Source organism: Triturus cristatus, chromosome 1_1 (assembly GCF_964204655.1).
Source record: "Triturus cristatus chromosome 1_1, aTriCri1.1, whole genome shotgun sequence".
Lineage (NCBI taxonomy): Eukaryota > Metazoa > Chordata > Amphibia > Caudata > Salamandridae > Triturus > Triturus cristatus.
Window position 1 is genome coordinate 761,947,307 of NC_140579.1, and position 9,998 is coordinate 761,957,304.

Sequence of the window (9,998 nt, forward strand, 5' to 3'; positions counted from 1 at the left end):
CGCAGTTAGTGCCGTGCACGTACGGTGGGCACACGGTGCGCTACGCGCACCGCGTGCCCACGTTACGCTGGATGGGCCATGTACGCACGATGCGCTTCGCGCACCGTCCGCACACGGAGGACATATTATGCGCTTCGTTGTGAAAGGTAATCGAATAAATGTTCCGTTAAGTTATATGCCATGCACAAAAGGTGCACCACGGGCACGTTTTGCACACGGGGGTGGGAAAGTGTGGATAATTTTTTTTTTATAATTAATTTTTACCGTACGCGTACGGTAAGCGTAATCGGCGTTTTTTTGAAAAAAATTAAAAGTTAATTTTTGGCCTTGGGGGTTCTTTGGGGACACCTTGAACAAGGCTAGGTGGTTGGGAGCTGTCTAACCTGCCCCTTTACATGTTTTCACCCTTTGTTTTTCCTCCCCCCCTCAGAGTGCGAGAGAGAAAATGGCGGCCGCCGCTTCCTGGTTTCGACCGATTCGAATGTTTACTAAGATCTAACAGCCAATCAGAATCGCGCTCGCGCACGGCACCGTACGCGTACGGTAAGCTTACCGTAAGCGCACGGTAAGCGCACCGTAAGCTGCCACAGATATATATATTGATTTAAATGCTATTTTCTCAGGAACTACTGAACAGATTTACACCAGACCTACAAAAGGCACTTCCTTGAACTGTAGACTACCTCTCTGCCAAATTTCATGTAACTCTGTTCAGCCGTTCGGGCTGTAGCTGTGTCTAAAGGTCCTATGGAAAAATGCATGGGAAAAACGCCTTTTGGGACCCCCCTTTTTTCTCAGCCCCCGCTTGACGAATCCCCCCGAGACTTTTAGGGTAGGAGCGGAGCGTAGCGCCCCATTAGTTTTGAAAATTTCGCGAGGATTCGTCGACCGGCGCCAAAGTTATTCCAAATAGAATCTTACGGTTTTCCTATGGAAACAGGGTCCTAACTATAACTACCTACTGGCGACCGCCAGTAGGTAATATATATATATATATATATATATATATATATATATATATATATATATTCACTTAAAAAACCATAGGTTTCACACATGTTATAGTTAGCTGGACATTTCACTCGTAAAAAACCAATGAAATTCCCCCGTTATAGTTAGTGCAGGCAACTATGACTCACGCGACCGCAATCCTCTGCTGATGACGTCAGATATTACATCACTGTATTTAGACACTTATTTACCCATGTCTTCTTCCATTAATCTTCAGCTATACATATATTACAAATATTTATTTTTCATAAAGACACATATGTCATCAGTGATGTAATATCTGACGTCATCAGCAGAGGATTGCGGTCGCGTGACTTATAGTTGCCTGCACTAACTATAACGGGGGAATTTCATTGGTTTTTTACGAGTGAAATGTCCAGCTAACTATAACATGTGTGAAACCTATGGTTTTTTAAGTGAATTTGCAAGGTTTTTTAAATGCTAAGTTATGTATTTATTAATTATTTTTTTTTCAGGTTCTTCACCGTGCGCGCACCGTGAATTTTTTTTTTTTTTAAATCGTGAGGTGCGCGCACCGTGCGCTTCGCACACCGTGCGCGCGCTGTGGTCGCTCGGTGCGCTTCGCGCACCGAGCACCCACAGTTCGCAGTGTGTGCCATGCGCGCGCGGTGCGATTTAAAAAAAAAATAATTGTTTTTTTCTCCCTTGGGGGTTCTTCAGTGACCCCATGACCAAGGCTAGGGGGTCAGGAACTGTCCACTCTGCCCCCTTTTCACGTTCTCCACCTTTTTTTTTTTACATGCCCACAAATAGGGCGTTTCCATAGTCAAGTTGACTTATAAGCAGGGCTTGCGTTACTGTTTTTCTACAATCCAGTGGGATCCAGGGGAAAAGCCTGTTTAGCAATTTCAGAGTGGCAAAGCCCTTACCACAAAGGGCCCGCACATGGTCCTTCATGGATAAGGTGTCATCAATGAAGATGCCCAGATTTCTTGCGCATTGCTTAGGGATTGGAGCAGCCCCAAGTGTTTGTGGCCACCACGTGGCGTCCCAAATCAACTTGGCCCCTCCAAAGAGCAGGATTTCTGATTTCCCTGCATTTAATTTCAAGCACTGCTCCTGCATCCATTGTGCCATTTCTGAGAGACAGTTGTGTAACTTTATTTTGGTGACTTTAGGTCTTTCCCCAATGGCAACCATCAGCTGTGTGTTGCCTGTGTAGGAGCAGATACCAATTTCCCACTTTCTACTAATTTCCGCCAAGGATGAAACGTAGGCGTTAAAAAAAGTAGGGCTTAGCAATGCTCCCTGTGGGACACCACAGCTGATGGTACTGGATTTAGATTAGAAATGACCTAGTCAAACTGTTTGTGTTCGATTACTGAAAAACGAGCTGAGCCATTTTAGAGCTGTAGAGTGGATTCCCTTTTCATCAAGGGTTACCAGCATTCCATTATGTGAGACCGTGTTGAACGCTGCCGACAGGTCTAAAAGTATCAAAGCTACGGCTCCTCCCTAGTCAGTACAAGATCTGATGGTATCCGATACTGCCAGTAGCGTTGCCTCCGTGCTGTTGGTAGCCCTGAAACCAGTCAGAGAGGGGTCCAGCAAGTCGTTAGTTTCAAGGTAATTAGATAATTGTCTGTTCACCAACTTCTCCAAAACCTTAGAGAGATATGGAAGTTGGGAGATTGGGCGATAGTTTTCAGGATTGAGAACATCTGTTCCTGCCTTTTTCAGCAGAGGAATTACTACTGCCTGTTTCCAGATATCAGGGAAAGTGGCAGTGTTAAGAGAGTTATTGAAGAGCTGGGTGACATACGGGCAGAGGGTTGGGGCTGTCTGAGCAAAAATGAAATGGGGACAGGGGTCTAGGGGGGATCCTGACTTAACTTCACCCATTGCCTTTAAAACCTCAGGCTCTGTGAGGGGGGCAAAATTACTCAATTCCGATATTGCTTCTGGGTGTGGGGTCTGGAATTTCCGACTAGTTATGTCTATTTTCATAGTAGGACTGAAAGTGGAGTATATTTGGCTTATGTTATCCGAGAAGAAATTGCTAATTTTTTCGCAAGCTTCTATAGAAGGGGGTAGGATTTGGGACATGCTGGCTGGTTTGCTAAGTTCTTTAACTATTTTGTATAACTCCTTCGCTGAGTTGCAGTTTTCATTTATTCGTTGAGCGTAGTAGCTTTTTTTTGCATCTCTTATAGCGTGATTGTACGTTTTAAGTTCACACTTGTACCGTAATCTGTCTGGTTCCAATTTGGACAGTCTCCATTGATGTTCGATATGTCGGCACTTCCTTTTAAGTACCTTGAGTTGGGATGTGTACCACTTCTCAGTGAGAGGTCTTTGCGATCGTTTGGGCGTTAGCTTAGGGGCGAGTTGGTCCAATGTCGTTCTGATTTCAGACTCCAGGTGAGCTGCTGCCGTGCTCACCGGGAGATCAGTCAGGGTCTGGGTGTTTGGGGGGAAAAATGTGATTGGAACGATGTCTCAGTAACTAATCTCCACGCTCTGTTATTTGTCTGTTTGGGCTTACAAGGTTGAGTTAGGTTAACCGGTAGTCTCAGTGAGAATGATACAAGTGAGTGATCTGTCCATTATAATGGTTTTATCTCTTGAATGAGTGTCGATTCAATGTTGGAAAATAATAGGTCGAGGGTATGCCCAGCAATATGGGTGGGCTTCTTGATCCATTGCTTCAGTTGGAGAATCTGCATGTCGCTTTCCAGTTGTGAGACAACCGGATTATCAGCTTTTTCGTAATGAACAATAAAGTCACCTATTGCTAAGTAATTCTTGTACTTCAGACAAACCGGTAGGAGTTGGGTAAGTAGCCTGGTACTCAGTTCGGTTTGGTGACCTGGGGGATTGTATATCACAGCGCCGGCCTGTAAAGTGAGACCGTCATGGAGTATTTGGAAAGATAGTATTTCGTGCTCATCCTGTTGGGCTACTTGAACGGGCTGGCAAGTCAAATGGTCTTTAAACAATATCGCTACCCCCCTTCCGTTTCGGCCATTCCTGTCTTGGCTGACAATTTTGTAGTTGGCTGGTAAAGCATTAGCAAAGTCAGGGGAATTGTTTTTATCCAGCCAGGTTTCTGTGATGAAAACAAGATCAGGGTTCCTTTCACTAAGAATGTCCCAGATATCGGGGCAGTGCTTTGGTACTGACCTTGCGTTAAAATATATACAAGACAGTTTATGGATGTCTGATTCCATCTGTCTACTAGTCTGGCTTTGCCCCAGACTGCACCATTCGCAAGCAAGGCAGGAAAACGGGCCATACATGTATCCTGGGTGAGCTCTTGAACACCGTGTATGATCAAGACCTGTATGGTGCGAGAGGGCTAAAAGTGCTTCTCTCGTGTATCCATATGTGGTGCTTGGGGCTGGTTTATCACAGGCAGGGGTTCTAGCCCCTAGCCCCTGCTGGCCGCAGACAGGCTTGCCTTGGGCTTGCCTTGGGCTTGCCTTATGCGCTCCTTTGGCGCGTGTCCGCTGGCACATCGGTTTGATATTGTAGAGAGCGCGGGAGTCTAGCTCCGCCCTCCCTGAGACCGGAAGTGCCCAGCGATTGGACATGCTGCTTCCTGAAACGCCCTCCACTCAATCGGCACACAGCCGTTGTGGACCAGGGCAAGGAAGCCAGCAGGTGACCAATAGTAACCACAGAAGTGCAAAATAAGCAGAGTGCAGATAAGCAAGTGAAATGTCAACAGTTTTAAAATCGTAAGTTAAAAAACGTTTAAAATCGGGTTATTCTCCTATTTGGCAGCAGCCTTACCCAAATAGCGCTGGGCGTCCACTGGCACCTCCGTCTGATATCGCGGAGAGCGCGGGAGCCTAGCTCCGCCCTCCCTGAGACTGGAAGTGCCCAGCGATTGGACCTGCTGCTTCCTGAAACGCCCTCCACTCAATCGGCACACAGCCGTGGTGGACCGGGGGAAGGAAGTCAGCAGGGGACCAATAGTAACCACAGAAGTGCAAAATAAGCAGAGTACAGATAAGCAAGTGAAATGTCAACAGTTTTAAAATCGTAAGTTAAAAAACGTTTAAAATCGGGTTATTCTCCTATTTGGCAGCAGCCTTACCCAAATATATATATTGTAAATATATAAATTGAAGGTCCACTATATACATTTTAGCTGGATATTCGTGTCTATATAAATGGTTTTTAAGATTTGATATTTATTAAGTTTGATGACCTATTTATATAATGCATTATTTTGCACAAAAAACGCTCGGATTGCACAGTGTAAATATATCAATTAAGGATCTGCTTAACATTGTGTGCGATTTTATATATAATCATGGTTTTTAAATTGATATTTATTGATTTGATTAACCTATTTATAAAACGCATCAAGTTGCACAATATATGCTCATTTTTGCACAGTGACCAATGTTTACATATGTATTAACAGGAATATGTGTTTCAAGGTTGATTCCAATTGAAATGTCTGTTGTCCATGTTTACTGCACTAGCACTTTAAATTGAGGAAAGGGATGTCAGCGCGTCATGTGATCAAGGTCTTGGGAGACCGAAACGCGTCATGGCGGCTTAGCGCATTAAATAATAAAAATTCTGCACCATACAAGAGGTGTCCGTTCCTGCTTTCCGATTCGCCTGCTATTAGAATCTGTTGGAAAAAGGTTACCTCGGATATATATATTTATATATATATCGGTAATCGAGTCACAAGAAAAAGGGTGAAACAAAGGTGAAGCAAAGTGAAAAATGAAGAAAAGGGGGCAGGGTAGAAACACCCTGACCACCTAGGCCTGCGTAAGGGGTCCCACAAGGACCCCAGGCCAAAAAAAAGCATTACAAAAAAGAAAATCGGCCGAATTCGCACTGGGTCGCGAATCCGGCAGTGAAATGTTTTTAAAAAACGAAGTGCGGGCTCCCACATTCGTTCTTGTTAAGCCCCCGGGTGGGCCAGGTCCCGGGGGCATTCACCAAATAATTTGCGGGGGCCTGCGGGGGCCCCGCAGCCCTGGGGACTGCCACCTCCCCGAGGCTTGAAAAAAAAATGAATGGGGTGGTCCCAATCCCCCCCACGCTGCCCCGGGGACCGCCATGCCCCGGGGACCGCCACCTCCCCGGGGCATTGAAAATGAACCGCGGGGGGCGCGCGGCACTTACTCATTTTGGTATTCACAGAAGGCATTTACTCATCAATGAGTAAGTGCCTTCTGTGAATACCAAAATGAGTAAATGGAAGTAAGTTTAGGATTTTAGGAAGGAATAGATGAAAGAAAAGTGAAGGAGAGCAGAAAGAATGAAAAAGAGAAAGTTGCACTCACTTATACAGTAAGTCTCAGAGGTTAGTGGTTACAGTTAGGAAATAAAATTTAAAGAACCTGACAAATTAATTTAAAAAACGAAAGGTTAAAGGGACATTATAGTTAGGAAAGAGAATTTAAAAAACGCAGAAACTCCCTGTAAAAACCAAAGGTTACAGGGACATTATAGTTAGGAAATAGAATAAAAAGAACCTTAGAAATTCACTGAAAATAACAAAGGTTACAGGGATGTTATAGTTAGGCTCAGATTTCACTCGTACAAAATTAGTGAAATTCATCATTTATGCTTACCTGAGCTAACTATAACGTATGCCACCGCAATGCACTGCTTATGACCTCACATATTACATCACTGATGACATGGTCAGTGACATCACTGATGACATCTCAAATGACATCACTGATGGCATCACTGATGACATCATCCACAGAACCACTCACACATCCACCGTCCCATATAACCTCTCATATACCTCACATATCTCCCACATATCCACACAACCACTCATACCCATTCACAGACCCATACAAGTACTTACACAACCACTCACTTATCTGTAGAGCAACTCACACCCAGTCACTCACTCATAGAGCCTTTTCATACAACCAGTCACTCATCCATGCAGCCACTCAAACAACCACACACTCACCATACAGATACTGACATACCCAGTTATTCACCGATGCAGCCACTCACTCACCCATATAGCTTCTTAACAGAGCCACACACTCACCCTTACAACCACTCACACATACTCACACAACACATCCGACCATACATGTGTTACCATCCTTGTGTGGACTATATGTGAATACCTGCTGTCATGTTCCCTCAACAGGGGTTGGTGGCCTCTATGTGTAGGGTTTCCCTCCCCTGTATGCATGTGATGCATGTGGCTGTGTCTGATGGAAAGCTAGCGCTGTCAGCAGGCAGCTGGTGCCCAAGAAACACCGAGTCCCAGAATCCTTTCGGACGTATGGCCAGTATGAGGATCTGGACTCACCTGGAAGTCCGGCGCTATAAAGCCCCTCCCCTTCCTGCGGTCGGGGCTTGACAATCTCGCCAGCAACCTCGCTAATCACCTTGCCGGTGTTCCTGTTTGTGATAACATTTAGTTTCCGCAGCTTCCCGAGTTCCTGAAAGCGGAAGCTTGTTTCCCTGCAGTTCCGCAAACAACATAGAAACGATTTATTCCCACTGGAGTCTTCTTTTTCCTGAGGGAGTGTTCCGTGGGGAGTGGAGACCTCAAGGCTTCCTTCGGCTTCCCCTGCTCCGACGGGAATTCTTAGCCGCCCGGAGTTCCTTGGTCTTTGCCGCTCAGTCTACGGCCGTTACCAGGTATCGTTTCTTTGAAGTCGGGAGCGAAGCGCAGGAGCGCTCCTCCTGCATTACACACTCCGTGACATTTGTCTGTTTACTTCCATCTATCATTTAGTAACCTGTGGGACATTGAGGGCAGTGGATAGGCATTATCAAAACTGTGTATGAAAAAGCAGACAGGTGCAATTTACTGCTGTTCTATGAGCAGACTGTGCATAGTTCATATTGTTATTTGCCTAGAAGAGCATTGGAACATTGCAGTGGCTCAGGTATCTAGCTGCTAAATCCTCACTTATTGTACTGGACATTTTGCTTTAGTTTTCATTGTGACTTTTTACGCACTCTCCTCTACCTGCTGTTAAAGGTCTCCCAAATCAGGATTACAGTCTCGTCTACTATTATCAGATTGATGCTGCATAAGTGTTTGTGAGTATAGCGAAGCTTTGAGTGTCCTGTTATTTGTGTATGAGTGCAACTCCCTGTTCTACCTCTCACACCACTCTCTTTTTCTCTCGTATCCAGTACTCACCTTAGGGGTGGCTTCTGACGACGTACCAAACCCGTTGACCAGACCAGACGTGGGTACAAAGAAGACACTATCCTAGTGTAGGAAGGTGGAATCTAACTGCATGGTTTCCCCCACTTTTTTCCTGGGGTTTTGCTGGTTTTCGACTTAGTTTGGCTGGGATCCTGCTATTCAGGACAGCAGCCTTTTCTGCTTTCCCCTTTAAATTGATTATAAGTACTTTAGGTACACTCCAGATTGGATTCTGGGGTAACCATATAAGTCCCTAGTATATGGTATACTATGTACCCAGGGCATAGGTACCCCAGAGGCCTACCAGGGGCTGCAGCATGTATTATGCCACCCCTGGGAAGCCTTCAAAAATGACACCACAGGACTGCTACTGCAGCCTGGGTTAGGTGGTGCATGCACCCCTTACTGAGATATAGGTTCACTATATCGCTCCATATCACTGCACATGTAAACCTATCAGTCACCCCTATGGCTGGCCTTACCAATCCTGAAGGCAGGGTGCTGGGTTTTATGTGAGAGGGTGCCCATGCATGAGCAGAGCCCCTCTGCAGCCTTCGGAACCTATATTCCAGGGTTGTTTGTGATGCAGCCAAACCATATACTCTTAAGTGCATTATAACCAAACGGTAAAAGCTAACTTTGGAATGGCTGCATGGAAACATGTCGTGTTTGGTGTCAAACATCTTGGAATCATACCCCCGCAGCAGTAACTGGTGTGGGAGTATGATCCCACCCTTCTAGAGGGAGAGACACGACAGCACCGGTATACCCGGTACCAGCTAACAGAGCCCTGGCATCACAAAATGGATGCTGTCAGCCACAGACACTCCAAGAGTGCTATGAAGTCAGCACTGGGGGCACATTTGGTGTCCCTGTGCATAGTCGAGCTCAAACCGGTTGCAGGGGCTACCAGCCTCTGCTCTGGCGCAAAACCAGACAAAGAAAATGGGTGCAGCCACCCCTCTTTCCTGACCCTCCCATAGGTGGGTCCCTAGAGTTTGTCCAACCCCTTTCTTGGGTATAAGATAGAAACCCCTGGCAACAGGACTTTAGATTACACCTGGATGGAACTCTGATACTGAATCCTGGAACTTCGACGATCTAAATTGAACTAGATGACTGAAAAATCGCCCTTGGACTAAAGGAGTTACTCCCCTGCAAGGCAGGAACCAAAGATGCATCTGACCAGTTTACATCTCCGAAACTCCTACCGGACTCCGAAGAATTTTGCAACACAGGCGGTGGGTGTCCGTGGTCTTTGAGATCGATCAGTGCCCACAGCAAGTCTGAGGCCCGTATCCCTCGTGGCGACCGTGCAAACCGAACCCCTAGACACCACGTCACTTTGCAGAAGCATCAGCTTATAAAGACTCCTGCAGCTGAGCTTTGGGATACTTGTAACCCTGACCCCGAGCAGCATTTGCACTGAAGATTGCCCGCCTACTCTCCACGAGTCTTCCGTGAGCTGGCCCTTTGTGTTTTCACTCGAGGTCCCTTCGCGGTCCCTGGTCCGTCGACTGATGGGTCCCTGTGAGGGCAACTTTAACTCTAATTGGGCTTACCTGGTTGATCCAGACATGCCCTGACTCTCCATCGCCTAGGGAGTACCCAGGACCTTGCTGGTCCGCACCGAAGAATCTTTTCTCTTCCTCTGTGGGTTGCTGTTGCCAAGGCTTGTTGGGTCCAATCCGGGCACCGACACCGCAGCACTCGACATCCTTCGTGGCACAGCTCGAATTCAGCTCCTGGTCATCATTGATGCCTCCTGATCCTCGTGGCTGCAGAGTCAAGCTTCACCTCTTCACACCTGAATCACCCAACATCGGTGGGCATTCGTCTATCGTGGCCA

General features: G+C 46.3%; 1 long non-coding RNA gene across 1 annotated transcript in view; it reads right to left on the minus strand.

The window, feature by feature from the left end:
- LOC146871046 (uncharacterized) overlaps window positions 1-4,813 on the minus strand; it is a 442,713-nt gene extending 437,900 nt beyond the window's left edge. Inside the window, exon 1 of the long non-coding RNA XR_014959492.1 lies at window positions 4,768-4,813. This is a non-coding gene — a long non-coding RNA (uncharacterized LOC146871046). The remainder of the gene's footprint in view (window positions 1-4,767) is intronic.
- Window positions 4,814-9,998: the final 5,185 nt, after the last annotated feature.